General features: G+C 31.6%; 1 pseudogene; it reads right to left on the bottom strand.

The window, feature by feature from the left end:
* Positions 1–1,328: 1,328 nt before the first annotated feature.
* LOC114755277 (type IV inositol polyphosphate 5-phosphatase 3-like) lies at positions 1,329–18,277 on the bottom strand (annotated as a pseudogene).
* Positions 18,278–21,773: the final 3,496 nt, after the last annotated feature.

The following is a 21,773-nucleotide window of genomic DNA, read 5'->3' as shown; positions in this document are numbered from 1 at the left end:
CCTTAATTTCACATTTATTTTAATAAAAAATAGAGGGACATGGAAACTACACTAAATGGGGGCCTTATTGGGCTTAATGTGGGTCCTACAAATGGTTTGGGCTGACCCAAAAAAATGGCCCAAAAACCAAATCACTATCTCAAACCAATTTGGAATTTTATCAGTAAATCTGAGGAAAATAAATTCCCTAAAATTAATTCCTGAGCTTCCAAGGCCTAAAACCAATTTTATAAATTCAAATAAATATTTAGATGAATTATCCATCTTTCTCCCAAATTTATTGAGGCCTCCAACTACTTAAAATAATTATTTTCCTCCGATTTTTCAATATTTTCCTGAAAATCTCGATTTATAGGAAATTTCATAAAAATTTATTTCCACCGTAATTCCACCTTTTAGGCCTCTACTGAGTTTCTAGAACCTTTAATTCACACTTTTCCCATTTTGCAGGAATTTTCTAGAATTTTTCTCAAATTTTCCCGTTTTGTCCTTCCTAAACTGATAATTATGAAAATACCAGTCCAGACCTTACCGGAGTTTCACATCAAAAGTTTTTCCATCTCCCCATCTCGTTCCCACATTGATCATCATCCTAATTTTTGATTCACTATAACCAGGTGAAAATTTTTGTGATGTGACACAAAAGGGTAAGGCTATCATATGAGAGAGAAAGAAAGCTGAGGAAAAAGATACAAGAAGAAGCAACTTGACACATCAATGACTTATCTCATATGCCACATGATTATTTTGGTTAAAATGAAGCTGACTCAACAACTTGACAACCAAACAAACGATTATGTTATGAACAGATATGGATGTAGTATTTTAAATACTTCAAAGGTGAAATTGCACCACCAACAGCTTTAAAACACTGGATAACAAATCAAACAATATTTCAGGGTGATGAATATATCTTAACTCATTAATATTCATGCGGGTTTTATTTCATAAGAATTCTATATGTTTCAATATCGGAGATACTTTTCTTTGAATACATATTAAGTACTTAAGAATTAGCATTAAGATTTAATAACATAGATGGAAAGAAAACACACATTGATTTATGAATATTATTATCGATCATTAGTTGATGTTGATAATGTTTGGTTTTAAAACTCCCATTTACAAATCCTTATTTTTAATGATCAAGCCAAGAAAAAAAGTCTCTACTTCTGTTCATAATATTTGAAAACAAGTTAAATAAATTAGTTAGTTATAACAAATGTGACATTGTTTTTTAAAATACTCTTATATAACATTAGATCATATATCAGTTTATAAGTCACATAAATTAGTTTGGAGAAAAATAATCAATATAAGAGATAAAGTGGATTAACATCTTATATTTATTATTTAAGACCAAATTTAACCTTTGAACTAGTTCTTATACATAGAACTAGGAGTAGTAGATACATAGATATAATTCTTTGTCAGCAATTTACATGACTCACCTAAATCTTCTGCTATTGCCTTCAACAATGCTGTAGTTTGCATTCTTATTGCTGCAGCCTCAAAAGTGAAGAGATCAAAGTATTGAAGACGCAAAACCATCGGATAAAAGCCTTTGCATTTATTTCCTCAGTACAGAAAGCTTCCCACCTCTAACTTGCAACCCACCTCAACATTCTCAAGCAATAGAAAACATATGCTGGATGATACAGCAAATCTCATAACTCTCTTAAAACCTATTTGGTAAATCACCTTACAAACAAATCATAAAACACTAATTTCTTTTACAATACATCTCATTCCAAAACAACATTCAAATGAATCAATCTAATATCTGGTACTCACAATGAGTTTGAAAAGTTGACACAGAAGCCACCAGGATTTCGAGTTCAGCGAATACTTATAATCTCATTTAAAGATCATGGATATGCACATCATGATCAAGATGTTGGGGAAGTTCTCGTCCAAGTTGGTAAATGCAAGACCTGGAAAGTTATGGTTGCTGCTATATATATAGCAGTAACCTCTAACCATTGAACTGAACTAGCAATAAGTAGCAAGGGAGCATGGCCTTGAAAATTTTAAGATCGTGAAGCAGAATGCCGTAAATTCATGCCTATCAAACATATGTATAACATTAATTAGTCATATGCAAAACATTGTTTTGGATCTGAAGGTGATTAGATTATTTACTCAAGTCTCAGTGGTAGTGGAGTATGATAAATGGGCACAAAATAACAAACTCATTGCATAGGCTCACTAATATTTGATTATTAAAGCCAAATCAATATAGGAAACGAGATGATTGTGCAGTATCTATACTTCTCTTTAATTTTTAATCTGATACCTGTATGTTTTTTTTTTCTCATGATTAAATCCTTTAGTTTTGCTTTGCTAGTACTGTTAGCCTCGAGATAAGAATAACAATGCCAACAAAACAAAGTTACAGAGGCTAACAGTACTAACAAAACAAAGTTGAAAGATTAATCAAGAGGGGGAAAAAAGTATAGGTACCAAATTAAAAATTGAAAGAAAGCATAGTTACTTGCAAAATGGTTTTCTTAATCAACATGATAATTTAGGGATTAAATTTCTAGTTAACTCATATTTATATGAACGTTGATTATATAGCAACTCACCTACTCCATGTAAGCAGCTAATTCCAAGTGCCTAAATTCATGACTTCTTCATTTTCAATCTCCGCATCTGTGAAAGTCAGGGCTCTCTGTAACTTCCTAGGAGAGAACACCTCAACCTCAGCCATATATGTGGCAGTCACGGGCCGATGATCCGAAAATTTGAGCTCACTCCTTCTGTATCTCAGTAATCTTATCCCCTTGCCGTAAGAAAGAATGCGATCACACCTGAAAGTGCATGCATATATGATAGAAATAGGAAGTTATTACTTTTCATAAATCATTAAACAGACCCACCTAGTTCTCATATCAGTGACTCAGGTTAAGACATAAAAAAATCACCATTCAATAAGGCAGTTTATTAGTTAACAGTTTCAATTTTCACAAGTAAATGTTCCTTAACAATCTATATAAAGCATATATGCTGGATAAGATAATTCAGACCAAAATTACTAATGAAATCTAGGTTATAAATTTGATAAATAGAAAAAAAATAGTAACTAATATCTGATGTTCTTAAGGCTACATCTTCAGAAATATGAGAAAGTCTGCATTCAGAAAAAGATAAAAATACGACCACCAGATTAGCAGACATTGAAGCAGAACCACAAGTGAAGCATACCATGCTGGCGTACGCCTTCCAACCTTGGGATCTTCTCCATAGTACTTATCAGATTTCATCTCATACTTATAAGTTGGTGCAAAAGTCAATGTTCCTTCTGACCATCCAGCAAATACACCTTTCTCGATTTCTCGTGCAAGCTGTCAAAATCAGAAGTCAATGAATGAAACAGTCCTAGCAATTTTAGCCCCTTCTGTAAAGTGTTTGCCATGTTAGATAACTGGGTAAACTCAAAAGTACCTGATCTTTCTCAAACAATTTTGTCCAGTCCTTTTTTGAAATGAGTTTTCTAGTCTCATCATATGACAAGTTGATACGGTAGTTTAAGTCGCCCAACCAAATTATTCTCCTGCAAATAAAATTATGGTGCTTCAGTAATAATTACTGTATATTATAAAACATGCAAACAAATAAAATAGGAAGAACCCATATAATTCCCCGGATTTTGAGCTTCAACTGTTCAAACACCTCCAATAATTATAGAATATATACTTGGAAAGTACCATACAATGTAGCCATATGATTCAATCCAGCGAGATAGATATTCCCTCTGAAAAACCATTATTGCAGCGGACAAAGTTCATAAAACAAATTTGTCCTCATGTTGCTATAACTTGTGTCATCCCTTCATAGAGAAAATAATACTATACCATATATAGAAAAGCTTCTAATCTTCTTTCTTCTTCATTTCTTCTCAGCGATATTTCCCATTATTATTTCTCTTCCACATACATTTTGAAGATTAGACATAAACTAAAAGAAACCAGAAGATTCTCTATAGATCAAGATACAAATAACATAGTATGTACACGAATGATGGAAACATGTTATTTGCATGTGATAAGGATTGCAAAACCAAAATGCTATTTATTTTTAACTTTCTGTAACTCTGTTTGTACTTGAGATGAAAAATAAGCTAACAGATATAAGTGAAATGCGAATTTTGAAGTTACTTGTAAATCAAAAGCAGTAGTTTCAGTTAGTTAAATAATACATTTATCAAACAATCAAACTCCATTTGATATAGCAAGCTAATCGCCATGTCCCCACAGTAAAATTGATTTGTAGGCACCACAATTCAAAAACATATTAAGGCAAAACGAAGAATAGCACAATAGGGGGGGGGGGACATTGTACAATGAAGCCAAATGTTGAGGAGAATGAATATCATATAAAATATGTACAATAGTTGCATCAAGGAATAATGAAACATGTACTCACTCATGATCAAAGATACTTTTGGGAAGTCCTATATCAGTGAACGTATGAAACTGGGTTCTTTGACGTATGTCAAGCACATCTGCATTTCTTTTCATTTGATCTCCTTCCTTTTCACCAGCTGTAAGGTGGGTGCATATGAAACAGAAAAATGTCTGATAAATGGACATGCTAACAGATATTGATCCCTGAAACATGAAACATCAGTATTAATATGTGAAGAAAGGAATATTATTGATCAAACGATTAGCTCTACAGCATATCAAACATCAAATATTCCCAAGACTTATCTTGCGCAGAAATACACAAGTAAAAGGAAACTAAAATAATAATTACAAGCAATTGGGTAACAAGTTTACATGACTTTAGAAAACTGATATGAACCTATTGCACAAGAGAACAGAGCTCATCCTTCCCAGAACTTTGATAAAAATATGAATAATCAATAAATGAGGCAAAAAACCACACTATTTGATCAGGTGGAATATGATGAGATCACTGAGTAGTGAGCAATCCCCGTAGGTAAAAAGAATCTACACAACATATAAAAATGAAGACACAAGAACAGATCAAGTATATGTCAGTCCGATATAGAAATGAAAATTTCCCCCGGGGAGGGGATCCCAGCAGAACCTAATATGATACTCATGCCAGAGTTCAGAGACGGAAGTAGAAGTTAACTCATGGGAGCCAAAATCAATTTTCTCAATTTTTTTTTTTTTTGGGAACAATTTTCTCATTTTACACCTAAAAACAAACAGTTTCTTGAAAGAAGTTTGTAACAAGGGGAGCAAACACCCCTGCTCTCCCCCCCCCCAAAAAAAAAAAAAACAACACGAGAAGTATCTGTTGCTGCTAGAGTTCCTGCGAATAAATGTCATATTATAAATGAAGGACAGTGAAATACCATATAGTAAGGAATAAAAACAAGATACTGTGATGAAGAAGAACATGGACAACAGACCTTGTTACCAATATAGCCCATAACACCAACACCAACGGTTGACACCTTTAAATTCTGAATATGTTTACGCAAGCCTCTACGTACCCAATAGTGATGAAAATACCAACCATCTGCTTGCTTATTATCCTAACATATGGTGATTTCCTTTTCCGCTTCATTAAAGCTTCAAGGTCAGTTTCTGCAAGCAAGGTTATATCTGACGGTATTTCATCTATGGTTGACTTGAAAGAATTGTACCCTTTGAAAGAGTTATATCTTTTGAACGACTTTGACGCTTTGAAGCTTGGGATTGATTTAAATGAACTTGGCCTATCCAACACTTTCTGTGACAGAAGATTTAATGGTGGCTCTGGCCAGCTCAAACCAATCCTTTCAGTCCCACTAAGCATTCTGCATAGTTTAGCAGTCTGCAAGGTGAAGGGAGTTTCTATATTATCAGATGAGTCTTCATCACGGAAACAGTTTAATCGGTTTAATCTCCTTGAAGAAGAAAATTGTCTCTGAAAATTTAGGTCTACTGGCATGCCTGAGTTGACTATATCAGCAGCATCTGTAGCCTGCAAACTTGTATCCCTGATTTTTTCATTGACAGCTCCATTAGTAACTCCATCAGCAACATCATCATCTTCCTCCAATGGATGGACTTCTTCTTCAAGTTCACCATCACTTTCAAGCAATATTTCTTCTTCTATATCTGGGACATCTTCTGGTGGATTAAATTTTGATGGAGAAGGAGGATCACTAAAGGATTTTACCTTTGATGGTGTAAAGCGAACTCTATTCAGTGTCTCCCGGACAATGTTTTCCCACTTTGGAACAGGTCGTGTGTCTTCAGCACCTAAAATGTTACCAGGGCTTAAGGGCACAATCTCCTGAAAACTGCAATGTGGAGAATCATCCAAGTCATTCTAACAGAATGAATCTTCATAAACATAGGAAACAGATATTAATATATGGATATAAAACATAAGCCATGAACATTGCAGCTCATATTTCAAACTTTGTGTAATTCACGGTCTTGTCATTAGACGATAAATATACTAATACCAACTTAGAGATTAATTACCACACAAAATATGTCAGACTTGTGCTCCGTTATATGTATTTTAATAGGTATAGTCGGGGGGGGGGGGCGGGGGAGGCAAAAAACTTACCCAAGAACATATATATCAGCTGGATCATTGATACCAATCCACTCATCAATATCTAGGTCATCAGGAGGGAGTTTTCCCCAACATTCCATGTCCCAACACATACTCTAAGATAAAATATACAGCAAATTCAGGTAAGAGGGCTTGAACAATACAGACCAAATGCTTTTCACAGAAAACATTTTAACTTTTCCTGTTCCTTTGTCTCACCTGAGTTCGTTTGTGTTTATGTACTGAGACCGACAAGTCAATGACTTTTGCCTCCTTAGCCTTGGAAGATATTCTGTAATTTAATAAAACTTAATTTAGACTCTTACAAAGGCAATTAACAAAAAGAAATACACTTACACTAAATTTCACTGAATACATGAAAATCTGAACTGCAAAAGTCTAATTATGAAATGGTAAAGCTTAGCAGATAAATCAGTCAATACATCATAATTTATTGTATGGAAAAGTCACCATTTGATTCAGGTGGTTCTTCTTCTTCTTCTTCCTCCTTGATCCCTCTAAATCGTGATTGTCTTCCCCCTTCTGCATAACAATAATAAAGAGTGTGCAAGACTGAAACAGCCAAACTAAAACTGATCTTTAAGAAAGTCATATCATGCTCATAAAGCTCCAAGCTCAACTTTTCCAAACCCCAATGGATCACACAAACTGATGCAAAACCCCTTTGCCCCTAAAAAGCAGTCATACCCATATGGACATTAATACAGACCCCAAGACGACAAGATTAGACAACATCTAATGTTGTGTCATGTCGTGAAATGAATCATCCTTATATGGGAATGTCGTCACTCACCTCCGTTGTCTGAATCACTATCATCTGGGTCATCAGGGTCAGCGCTGTAATCGGACTCCTTCATGTTAAGCCATTTTCTCATAACCACTCTAGCCCAGAATTGCTGCAACAAGAACCGAACCCAAAAAAAAGCCAACAACTTTCAGACAAATTAGCAAACCCAGAATGCTCAACACACATGCAGAGAGAAACAAGAACAGAACCGGAAACAGACAAAGCATAACCTGGTGTTGCTGGTGCTCAGACCTTTGCTTCATCTGCTGCATTATAATGGAGTGATGAAGACGAAGAATGAAGTTGAACCTGGAAGAAGAAGAACAAGAGGGAGGAGGAGGAGGAGGAGGGAAGGAGGGAATAAGCAGATTGAACAAGTTAGGCAAATACACCATTGCTAATTGTGACAAGTTTTCTGAGTCTTCTTGTCGGTTTTGTTGTTATTTATTGGAATAGAATGATATAATATATAGTTATTACAGAGCATGTGAAGTAATCCAAGAGTTCAATGAGGTGAGCTATTTAACAACGACTGAGAAAATTAGTTTAATTAATCATTCAATACAACAGTATAGACAGAGTTTCAGCAGACGATGATCACCAGCCAAGGCACCAGGTGGTGGGTCCCATTGCTTCCCGGGAAAGGGCGGGTTATACGGGACCCACACATTTTTCAAAGTAATAGAAATTGTCAACGGTTCTAGCATGACTTGGAATTTTGGATGTTGTACAAGCTGATCATAGATGGGCTACTAGATTAATAAACAACCCTACATTTTTTATAGATATAGTACCTCTCTTTCTTAATATAAAAACTAGTTTGATATGTAATTTGGTTTTAAATATAACATCTCAATCCACGATATCTCTCATATTTGTTTTTTTTTTTTAAGATAATCCTTATAATAGTTGTATATGTTAAAGGTTTTATCAAAAAACAGTTCTAGTTAATACACATTATTAACGAAAGTATTTTAGAAAAGAGATCGTATATTTATTACAAATAACTAATTTAACTAATTTTCTTAATCTACTCAAATTAGTCAATTAGTTCTTATATTTAGTTCTAATATTTAGTACTGGATGTAGTATTTTTTTAGTTCATAGCAAATAATTTTTTTTTCATCTTTAAATATATGATCATTATAGCAGTTCAATTATATTGACAAATAAATATATGAGCATATATATATTATCATCAATATATCTATAAAATATTATAATGACATTTATTTTGAATCCCCTACAATTATTCTAGGAGGCCACATCTATTAATACATAAAAATCAGAAAACCATTAAAAAAAATATTAATCATAATCACAAACAAAGACAGATTTATTTTCTCCTTTTTTCTAATAATTGAGGTTTACTTGGTAGTTAAGAATATTATATAGATATATATACATGATATAATTCAATCATGTAAGAATTATTATTATTTTGATTGAATGTTAGCATTTCATATTTATTAAAAATAATAAATTTTAGTAAAAAATAATTTTTATGAATTAAATTTAGAAAATTTTATTTATTTATTTATTATTTTTAAAAAGCAAAATTTGTTACAAGAGGGGCGAAAGGAGACATTAAGAAAGAAGTAACATAAAGGATAGGACCACCTGCTCACCCCCTTCTGCCTCACTTCAAGTTTGTACAAAGAAAAGTCATAAAAAAATATTATTTATCTATTTTGTAAAATGCAATCTAATCAAGCTGATGATTAGATACATGCCCATGTAAAGACCTTTTCAAAAATAATAAAATTTATAATATATTTTATATTTTAATGTAATGAGAAGGTAAAATATTTTTTTAGTTTTTCATTATATATATTTTAACTTTTTTATGATATATATTTTTGGGCAATGCCATTTTTTAATTTGACCTTATTATGGTTTTGATCTCTAAAATTTGACCTTATTTTAGTTTTAGTCCTTAAAATTTAACTTCATTTTGATGCAATTTAAGGTTTTTAGTTCTTAAAACAAGAACCAAAATCAAATAAGGTTAAATTTCATAAATCAAAACCATTTATTTCAAATAATTTTAGGAATCAAAACTATTGGTTTTAATTTTCAGAGACTAAAACTAAAATAAGATTAAACTTTAGTAACTAAAAATAGTATTTTTAATTTTAAGAAAGCAGAGGAGGGACAAAAATTAGGTAGGTCTAGGACAATACACTTGAGCTAAATTATAATAAAATATAAAATAAATTATACCCACTTATCTTGACCTTGGCAAATTAAATTATAGTTAATTGCAATGCCTTCCAAACAAAAAATGTGCATAATGTATTTTAGTAATGGTCCATATATCCATAAAGGGATAATGAGGCTACAAATATGACAAGCGTTTGTTTCTTATAAACTTAATGTATTATATTGAAAAAGTTTAATCACATTCACATAAGAAAAGGAGAAATCACAGCCACATATTATGAAGAAGCATAGGCCAAAAAAGGCGAGAAACACCTCACCCATGCAAATGGCCAAACCTGGATGGATGGCTATGGTTTTCTTGACTGATAAATTATTCAGTTGTTTTTAGTAGCCCAAAAAAAAAATATTCAGATGTTCAGAGTTTTTTTAATTCAATTTGGGATTTCCTCAAAAAAAAAAAAAGGTGAACTAAGTCTTAAAAAATTTGTTTAGTGACTCCTATAGTTATAACAAATTAACAACTCTATGAGTAATAGCTCCTAGATATACTTGACAATTATATACTATTCATATTCTCTTATCAATATTAGAATCCAAACCCCCATATATATGATTTTATGCTATATAAATCATATCTTTAAGAAGGGGATCAATCTTAGCTCATTGAAAATTAGCTTTCTTGTTTTGTGGATAGACCTATACCCATAGCCCCCACCTTATGGTCAATCAATAAAGGAAATTGCGTGTATGCACAAAACATTACACCTATATGATCAATCAACATCAAATATGAAATTTGTAGACACTAGACAAATTAAGAACCACAACTACATTAGTTTGCTCTTCAACTCCTATGTAATATAAAGATCCTCGTGATTAGTTCAGCATTAATTCTATATTTGGACAGAGAGAAAAGTAAGAGAAGAGACAACCAGAGGAGACAACTAAAGAAAAATAGGTTAAGATTTCAAAAAAACGCACAAAGTATTATACGGGTAACAGCCAATATCTTAAAATTTCGTTTGGTGTAATTCTGTCCATCAACTATAAAATACAATGCGAAAATCCCATAATCTGTAATGGATGTCAAACGTCCATTAAGAAATATGGGTCCCACATGTTTTGCCTAGTGTAAATTGATTAATGACAAAAATACCCACAAAGTATTATATTATGGTGCAATGTTATCCATCAACAACTAAAAAATGAGCAAAAATCCTTAGTTCCTAATAGAGGCACATGTTGGCAAATATTGACATTGAATATCAAAAACCTTAGGCACCTATGGAATCTATACTTCCGTTCAAAGCTCATATGGAATCTATCTTGACTCTCAACTCACTTTCAAATCATCATTTAGTGCTCATCGATATTCAAATCATCATTTAGTGCTCATCATATCGATGAGCACCTCATCATTATGATACAATCTAAACCATTCCAAATGTAATATGGATTGTTCAGATTTAAAATTTTTAATTTGCAATTTTTTAAAAAATAAACTTATTTTTTTAAAAGAAATGTTAGTTATAAATTTATTTTAATTTTAAACTTTGCATCTATCAAAATAAAAAATTATTGAAAATATATAAAATGTTTAAATTAAATTCAAATTATCCAAAATCAATTTGGATTTGGATGGTGCAAATTAAGATGATACTCTGTTTATCATTGTGATGAGCATGGAATGTGCTTCCCTCACTTTCTCGCCCCTTCTTCCTGAATCAACTCATATGATGGCTTCAACCCCTTATAATTTTTTGACCACAAGCCAAAGATACTCTAATTAACTTAAGCAAAGATTAATTCTAAGTAATTTGAATGAGCCTATTAGCAGAGGAAGAGCCAAAGTGGGCCATGGTAGGAGGTGCTACATATTGTCAAATAACAACGACAATGCAAAAGACAATACTAACTAATGACAACATCAAAGGGGTAAATAATTCACCTGACAATTATATAATTAATTAGCATGAGTTTCTTTTTTAATCACGTGTATAAGGCAACTTCGTGATTCACGTTCAAGCAATGTGCATAGTTAATGTCACATTATGTCACCTTTATTAGAAACTCTAGTTTGGAAACTACCTATGCAGGGATAAGGTAAATTTACATTTTGCCAAATTGTACCATAAGGTACAACAATAGTTGCTACGTGGTATTAATTGGTATGTCATCATGTTGTGGCATGGGTAGGAAGGCAATTTAATATGACGTCATTTTGCTAAATTTATCAGCCTACTTGTGTTAGTGGCAATGTTTTGAAAACCGACTCAAAATGGAAGATTGGACTCAGTTGGACCGTCAATCAGACTCATCAAAGGCTCAAATTAACCCACAAAATCATTTCTATGCTAAAATAGAACCGATTTTAAGCCAAACTTAGTATTGAGTTAGAACTCAGGACTGATTTTAAAAAACTAGATGGCTCCCAAATAATATATATGATCCTTAATATAAAATCTACTTAACTAATTTGAGTAAATTAAAAAAGTTAATTAAATTAATTATTCGTTAAAGTTATGCGTTGGTTTTCCTAAAATACTCTCTTAAATCATTCGTATTGAAACTAATACTTAATACAAACTCCTTTGACATGAGCAACCAGTACGGTTTATTTAGGAAAAATATGATAAATATGGGAAAAAATGTAGATTGAGATCTTATATTAAAGACTAAATCCAATCCCAACCAATTCTTATGTTAAATATCGAAGGTAGTAGTATTTACAGCAACTCTCCAATATTTGAAACAGATTAGTGGTGGTAAGGCATGAAAAGCAAGCCATATGGTTAAGGCCCTTGCTTATGCAACCATGAGTTGTAGCTTATGAGGCATGGGTTGTAGCCCATGTGAACATTGGGTTGTCTATAAAAACACTGAGTTGTGTTGTAGATTGAGTATGTGAGGGATCATGATGGTGTAAGGAATGAGAACATTAAGGGTGTAGCCCATGCTCATAGTTAGTAGGTAGCACATGCATATAATTTCTATAATGATATCTCATACTCTAATCATATTTATTGATAAGAAAATAACACATTGATTGGGATTTATATATCCCACCCTTGAAGTTTAACACTTATAGGTGAAAGTTTTAGCTCCATAAGGGAGAAGAAGCATATAGAGACAATCCTATATATATTGATTTGAAGATTGTGTTTTAGCATACTTGGTTAAATTTGTATTGATATGATGTATGAGGTAGAAATACAAACATATAACTCATCATAACAATAGAGGAGGATGAGAGATGCTTAAAAGCTTAGTAGTTTCCAACATCCATGGTATGGGGGAAATTTTTAGATTTCAACTCCATCTGTCTACATTGTCTAATATCATCCACACGAACCCACTCCTCCTCTTAGTCTATATGTTCTAGACGAGGATTCTAGCTTGTGGGAATAAGCATGTACATCATTTGTTTCAGAGCAATCCTCATTCCTAGAAATGTGACAATCTTGATTTGGTATGCCAAAGGTAACAAAAAATGTTTAATATTGAGAAGGCTAATTTGGTAGTTAAATACGGGAAGGCAAGAATCATCAAGTGATTAATCATGATGATTCGTTTTAGCAACATATAAAAGTAAAGTAAGCAATCATAGTAATAATTGTAATGATGAAAGACAATGAAAGAAGCTATGGCAAAAAAAAAAAAAAGGGGTAATCTAATCCAATAAAGATCAAAATAAACAACGGTGGGCATCATGAGGATATGTGGGGCCTCATGGCTCTCGATCAGGTATATAAACCTCACATGGTCGAATTATTATTTTGGACGTTCTTAATCAAGAATATTGAAAAATTATATAGATGGATATTAATTCATTACACTATGTTGGAACATTTTTGAACTCAATAATTTAAATTCTTGGTTCTCTCTCCAGTCAATAATTGAAGGGAAGTCTCAAGACTCCATGATCGATAAGGACCACATGGCTCATGTCTGAAATCGGCATATAGAATTTAGGACATCCGATACGCCCCTCAATTTTGTCTTGTTAACGTTTAGCAGCATGCTGGGATTATTTTTTTGAAAAAAATTAAACTATTAATATTTTATTTGGTTAATTTATATTTCTTTTTTATAAATATTTTTAAAAAATATAATTAAAATCTATTTTTACTTTGCATCTTAATTTTTGAAGGCAACACATCTTAAAACTCGAATCCCCATTCAATACTTATCACTTTGATGAAAAATGGATCGTTCAAAAACTTAAAAAAATTAAATTGAATTTTTGTTACTCGGTAAGAAACCTATATGAGTTATAACTGCTTATTATTGTTAACATAAACATCCCTCTATATAATATATATGAAATTTATAGTAAGTATATAAATCGCATTATTCATAACTTATTGACATTAAGTAAACTCTATCTCAAACTCCAATTAAAACACAAGTCACACATTTAGTTTTTTTTTTTTTTATAGGGATCAAATAAAGAGCACCCAGATATATTAACACACAAACACATTAACATGCAAAGCACAGATTTGAACCTATGACCTTTCTTTCTAAGAGGAGTTGGTACCACTAAACTCAAGGGTTATTGGCACATTTAGTTATTAAAATCGTATCAACTAATAATATATTATCATATTTTTTCACATTATTGTATATCGTTGATTTTTTTTAAAATCAAATATTAATATCAATATATAAATAAAACTTATAACAAACTATATTATTATTTACCAATCACGAATGCACTTTATAATATAAGAAGTAGGTCACTTTAATTTCATAACACATATTAAAAAGAACAATATGCATATATATATTCTCCAAATCTATCAACAAAATTTGCGGAGACATTGGCTCACATGGAAGGGCAATAAGCATTGAGGGGACAGTGAGTCAACATGATACCCAATCATTGCTGTGACTCCCATTACATTGAACTATTGTTGATTCTTGTATTTGTATGCCTCCATTTTAGGAATGTGTTCTTTACTTTTTAGATTTTGTCTATGTATTTCTACCTTCCACATATGCTTATGTCTGGCATATTGTGTTCAGAACACGTTTCCTTTCTCAAGATACATTGGATTGAAGTCCAACTATATAATATTGTTTTTTTCCCTGAGAAATGAATATTATGTTTACGTTATGAGCTCTGCATATTGGATGCTTTCCCTAGTAAAGTGTGGTTTATAAGTTTAATAAGTTCCTTTATATATATGTTTGTATTTGTGTGAGTGTGTGTGTGTGTGTGTGTGTGTGAAAATGGCAGCTGAGAATCGTCTAGCTAAAGATGATGTGAGAAGGTGATTGAGATCCAAGAGAGAAATGTAAAAAAAAACTTGTAAGACCCACAAAAGGAGAACTGGAGCATTTTTATTGGAGAGTATAAATAAAGTAGATATCTAGTCGGACCCACCAAACTAAAAGTAATGACTGTTTGGGCCTCGTAATGGGAGCAATTTTATTTAATTTTATTTAATTGACTGTGATGATGAGTGGTTACTTTAAAGGTATCAGGTCATTTGATTGATCTACTCATCCTTTTATTCTTTTGTTTTTTTAACAAAATCTACTCATGCTTTTCAAAAAGTTACTTTTGATGGGTACTTCTAATAATATTAAGAAAAAGTTACTTTTAACATTATTTAATAAATGAAATGTAATAAGTAAAAATAAATAGCCACAATAAATAAGAATATTATAAGGAAAAAATTTGATATCAGAGGAGAAAATCAAACTAAAACTATGTAGAACTACAGGGAGTAATATTTTGTATTACTTTCGAAAATTTCTCAAGTGGAACCAAATCACTTCTTATGTTTAATTTTTTTTCCCCTAACTATCACTTAAGATATTGTTGTCATGAAAGTTAAACACACCTTGATATCCACAGGGACAGAACCAAGAATATACTTAAAGGGCAGAAATTTGTAATTCTAAAAATTTATTAAATGAAAAATGTTAAAAAAAATACACTACTAGATAATTAAAAATCAAAATAAGTATTCTAATCTTTCTTGTCCCAGCCATATTTCAGCCACAGTAAAATAATAAAAATAAATAAAATTAATCAAAAAGATATCTGTGTAAATATCTAATTATTATATTTTTGTTGAAAATATAGACCAATGAAAATGTCTGTTCATCATAGAGGCATCCGCTCATGTCAAACTTAAAGCTAAAAAACGATTTTGATGGGACAGACCACCGAAATTCACGTAAATTATGAAAAGCAAATAAAGATTTCTTAATCTTGCAATCAAGAACCAAACAGATGTGATGGAAACATAATTCAATTTATTAGCCATGTGGGTCTTCCCTAATTGATGAGTTTGTGGACTTTTAATTTGGAATTAAAGCAACTCAATTCAACTCTTTTGGTGGCTTTACATAAGAAATTAGTATTTAGAGGAAATTTTATGGACCATTTAACTTAATTAATAAACTGATATAATTTCTCAAAATTATCATACAGATTTATGTGAACTTTGATAAAACTATACAGATTTAACTTATATATTGAAGACTTCATTGATATAAATATTTGAGTATTTAATTTTTTTTTTCATTCTTTGACATATTTGTGTAAATTTATAAATAAAAAGCACTATAATTTTAAGAAAGTACAAAAAAAGCAAATAATTGTTACAATATTTTAATTATAATTTGTATCTATATTTATTCAAAAATAAAAAATAAATTTCAAAATATTAAATTTCGTATAAAATACAGTTAAAATTAGGGAAATTATTGAAAATCTTCCATTACAAAATTTATTGATAAAAAAATACCTAAAATTCATTTTAAAATTTAGGTACGGCCTGAGCAAGCAAACTGCAGCCCATTATATCTACCCACGATTTAGGAAACGTTTGCCCGTTTAATCTAGTCCAAAAAATACACTCCGATCCTAATTATGAAAGTACAATAAGCTAGATGTAGACCAACGACTTATTTCGAATCCAAGCCTCCAACAGCTATTGTTGGCAGCTTTAAGATATTCAGATCTGGCATGTGTTGCATTTATGGCGTTTTGTCGCATTAGTTCTTAGCTATGATTCGAAGAAATCGAGCAAAGTTATATCACTCATTTTCATGTTTGGTTTGCATTTCACGATGCTTCTTCCTCCATCGATAGCTTTTTCTTCTCCATCAACTTTTAGCTATTGTTTCCATCTATCGTCCTCTTTCGTCTTCTTCAATCTCTTTTTTGTATTTTCACAGATTGTTCTTGTGATTTTCTTACGAAATTTTCTATGATTTTTGGTTTTGACTTGAAAACTTGCCAAAGTCATCTTATAACATTCCGGGAAATTTCTTTTTAAAATAGTAGTAGTAAACGGGCTTAAGTCGTCTTTACTTAACCCATACAGGTTAGACGAGCCTATTTATTACTTACTCGTTAAGAAATAAATGGACAGGGTACAGGTTGACTCCAAGACTAGCCTGTCCTGATCATTGCACATCTTATTACAAATTTTATTTGGTTATGTATAACCTACCTTTAACTAAATGAAAAATAAAATATATTTGTATTCACTTAAAAATATGTGGAACACGGTTGAAAAAGAATTACACTTGGCAAAAATGTATTAAACCCACTTAAAACCTAAATTCCTAAGTACCTTTACACATTAAATTTTACGACGAGGAATTGTTTTCAAACAATTTTTAAGCAAACTATGAGTAAACTATTTTAAAAATTAAGTCTTTTTCGTGATTTCTGAAAATTATATAGATATTTGGGAAAATTAGGACTAACACTCATTAAAAAATTAATTAGTAAATTGTTTCTAAAATATTGAATTACACAAAAAAAAAAAAGGCTACACATAAAGAAATTAAATAAATGGAAGATGGTTTGTACAAAACGTTGAAACTGATTCTCACCCAAAAAAAAAAACGTTGAAACTGATTTAGTTGCGCATAAGAAAAGATGATTGGAAGATGGATCACACATAAGTAAAATTAACTCGCACAAAATCCTTAAGCGGCACTATTTACCAATTAATTTCTAACGAGAGGTTTGTCCCAATTTTCTCTAGATATTTTTCTTGTAACAAAAAAGAAATATAATTTTCTTTCTCTTAACAAGAAATATTTCACTTTCGCAGTTGAGTGAAAAAGACGAAAGGCGGGTTTCTTTCTCTAACATTAATTACTCGGAAAATGTATTCTCTTTTTTTCCTAAGAAAAAAATTCTGCCCCTCAAGTAATTTTCTATCCTTTTCACTTATTCTTGTTTCATCGCTTCTTTCTCCTTCCTTTTTCATCTCCTCTCAAACAGATAGGTAAGAAAATTGCAGAGAAGAAGAAGAGAAAACAAGTTGACATCTATTAATAAGCTCTCTCGAAAACACACACAGATTGAAATCTAGTCTCCCCATAGAGATGCAAATCAATCAGAGCATCGAAGAAGAAAGAAAGAAAGAGGAGAGCTCAAGGCACACAAACAGACACAGACATGAATTATAACAGATCATTGTAGAAGCAGCAAAATAAATATATATGTAACTGAGATAGAAAATAAATGATAAATGATGGTACCTGGAGAGGATTGAGAGACACAGACGAATAAGTTGTTCGGACAGTGAAATTTCTAGGCCTGTTATCTGCAGCAACCAGGAGAGATTTCCTTCCTGTTCTGGTGTTTTCCGGGAAAGTAGGTAAAGATATATATATATATATATATATAGAGAGAGAGAGAGAGAGAGAGTAGTGATGTGACAGAAAGCAAAGAATTGGAAGTGAGTGGTGTGGTGACTGGTGAGGAGGAAGGAGGAAGAAAGGGGAGGAAATGGGAGCCGCCCAGCAAGCTTGGCCCCCTTTGTTTTTGTTGTGTGGGGTGCTCGAAGTAATTTGCCTGGGAGGTTTTCAAGCTAGACTTTGACTCCCCGCAATATTCATAATAAATTGTACTCAGTTCGGTGTATCCACCACCACCCCAGAAAAAAAACCAAAAAAAAAAAAAGTTAGGTGTCCAGTACAGAAGTTAGTCTGGATTAATATTATACGAAAAAAAATTTTTAAAAAAAATTTATGTATAACTAATTTATTTTATATTTAATTTAGCTAAAAAATTAAATAGTTCTCATATTAAAAATAAAAAAAGTATGTACTTCTATTTGAGGCAAACTAGATCAGACAAAACTCCCACCCAAACTTTGGACAAGACTGATTGAACTGGATTATCGGGTTTTTGCACGGTCCTACTTTCACTATTATAAAGAATTCAAGTTCAAATTTAATATTAATTGCAATGAAGTTCGGAAAAATTATATGAGCTTTCAACACTAAATTATGTATAAATTTGATATATAAATGTTATTTGATTTGTGGAATTGGTTCCCTCAAATTTCATGCTTTGCACAAAAATCCTGTGGATGCAATCGTGGAAGAATAAAGACAAAACGTGAAAATATTGACGGGGCGGTTCGCATCACATGCGTAGCGATCCTTTCAAGTTTTAAGACCTCACGCCACGGTTGGCATAGAAGAAACGATAAAAGCATTTAATATGCAGATTAAATCTGCAACCAACATATGCCACTAATATATTCCCTTCCCTTATCTGATTTTGTTTATAAGATGGAAAAGAAGTTTTTTTTTTGTTTTATTTATAATCATGTCAAAAAAATTTCCCTGACAAAAAGAACATATCATCAAATTTTTAATATGAATATTTAGATCAATTTACTTATATTTATTATATCAAGTTCTCCGATTACATATGGTTAAGTGTTTTATATTTTTTATGTGTTTATAATTAAATGATACTGAATACTAATATTTCAAAAATAAAATACATGACTATGTTAACCTGAAAACTTGATATAATAAATATAAAAACTTAACCTAAGTATAGATATTATTTTAACTTCATTTATTATTGTATATATTGTTATTTTTTAAAAAAAAGTATATGTGTTAAATATAGATAAAGCTATATATTTATTAAATTTTAAAGCGTAGCTAATGAGATTTTAAGTTTTTTTTCCTAATAAAACATGTTAGAAGTAACTTATAAATAACACTATAAGAGTATAAATCACAAACAATTGAATTAAAAAAATTAAAAAAATACTTAGAATTGCTTAACGGAACGAATGTAAAGGAAATGTATTTTTTAAAAATATATTTTTACTTGGGGAAAACTTGAGTTGAGAAGAAAAGGAGTGTGAAAAGAGATGAGAGATAATGAATATGGAAAAAAAACACGTAATTAATTATAGGATAAAAATTTAAAAAGTGATTAAATTTTTAAACAAGTACAAAATGTGACTCATAAAAATATCCTTCTACCAAAAAGAACTTATAAAAAGGGAAAATTTCGATTAAGGACCACAGATGAAAATTAATTTTAAACAGCCCCTAAAAAAATCTGAAATTTCAGTTAAGGATTCTAAAATTTCATTGAAGGACCAGGGGACAAACTGAAATTAATTGCTGAAACCATTTTACTAAAAAGCCCCATGAAATTATTGCCTGAAATTTGGAAATGAGATGGCTGAAAAATATGAAAACACGATCCCACTTTTTCTTCTCTCATATTAGTCACATTCCCTCTTCCCTCTTGGCACAATTGTGGTTCTATGTCTCTAAAAACTGTCAAACAAATTCAACCATTGAAGGAGACTGTCATCATCGCCGTGGCCGTGGTTCCAATGTAGCCATTGCCGTGGATAAAGGAGAAAGCTTGGAAGGCCAACTCTTTGGTGCATGATAGTCGGTAGAACAACAGGAAGAAAAAGGAGAAGCAAATATAGATTGGAAGGTAATCGAGATAGGACAAACGAAAAGTAGAAGAGACTTCAGGCAAATAGAAGAGTGAAGTTTGGTGAAGGTAAGCCTCCTCATGTATCTTGAATGTTGTTTTTGTGTGATTGGGTTTATTTGTAAGTGAGACAGGCGAATGAAGCTCTATTTATGTGAGTGAATCATCCATTATTTTGTCAGTAGATTGAGAAAAAACTACTGATTATCTGGGTCTATTATTGTGGTGGGTGCTCTGTTTATTGCCTTTGATAAAGGTGGGTTGTGCGTTTGTCTGCATTTGAATTTTTGTGATGAGTGGTGGGTAAATAAAATTGTGAGGGGGAATGTTATGTTTGGATCAAGGTTTGGGCTTGAGAAAAGAACTTCTTGTCTGTGATTGTTGTGGTTAGTGGTATAACAGTTGAAGTTAGGCAATTTGCCGAAAAAAACTAGCGCATTTACAAGTTAAAAGTGGTTAATTGATTCAAGAACTTCTCTTTTCCCACCAAAACTTTCCTTCTAAAATCTAACACAACATGTACAGCCTCTTTTTGTCTATGTGCATAAGTACCCTCATCCCGAGGTATTTTCTAATTTTGCAGTGGTCTCCTATCATTAAAGTTCCCAGAATCATGGAGATTTTTTTTTTTGTAACTTTCCCCATATTTACCCTTAGCGAGATGAAACAATATTCTTCTAACCCTACTCTAATATGCATTTCTTGTTTGAGATTGATCTTTTTTGGATTACTAAAGTTGCTTCAACATTCTTTATACCATTGAACCGTATCAATGTGATTTGTAACATCCTAAATTTTACATATTAGGACTTAACATGTATGGGTATGAATTAATTGATCATGAGCAGTCTTTGATAGTATAATTTTATCTGAATGTGGCTTAAAAACACTAAAGATAAAGATTGAAAATTCTAGTATGGAATTTGAGAATGAAAACTTACTAAGATTAAGTAAAATTAATGAATAAACATTTAGAAGTCTTTCTCCATTGTCATACCTATAGTTTTCTTAAATAGTCTTGGGAATTTGGATTTTTCAAGGACCATATGAACATATTTTTGAGTGCTTCCTTTTGCATTGGAAACTAAACTTCTCAAGCTCTCTGACAAGTCCTAATTTGTAATTTTTGAAAACTTGTGAAATTAATTATGAATTTTTAAAATTAGGCTATGTTTGCTTTTTTTTTTTTGTGGTGAACTATCTTTTGGTCACAGTGAGAAGCCCAAAAATTGATCTAAAATATAATTTTTAACCTAACAACATATTAGAAATGGTGGAGTTTGTGAGTGGCTTGGTTTTGCTCTACTAGGATTTGACCCTAAGGCCCTAAGATTAAAATCTATCAACTTTGGACTATTGGGTAAGTCAAATTAACATCTAATCTTCCCCCTCTACTCCCTTTAATACACTTTCCTCCTGAAATCCCCAAGATCTAAGTAGGTAAATTGAAGGTTTTCTACGTAAGTCATGAATAATTATAATTTACAACTCTAATGATATAATCTACTAACTCAAAGATAATAT

This window comes from Neltuma alba, unplaced genomic scaffold (assembly GCF_004799145.2).
Source record: "Neltuma alba isolate B1F8T4 unplaced genomic scaffold, ASM479914v2 tig00010245_pilon, whole genome shotgun sequence".
NCBI classification, from domain to species: Eukaryota; Viridiplantae; Streptophyta; class Magnoliopsida; order Fabales; family Fabaceae; genus Neltuma; species Neltuma alba.
The sequence above is the reverse complement of the archived record's forward strand: the minus strand, read 5'-3'. Positions and strand labels throughout refer to the sequence as shown.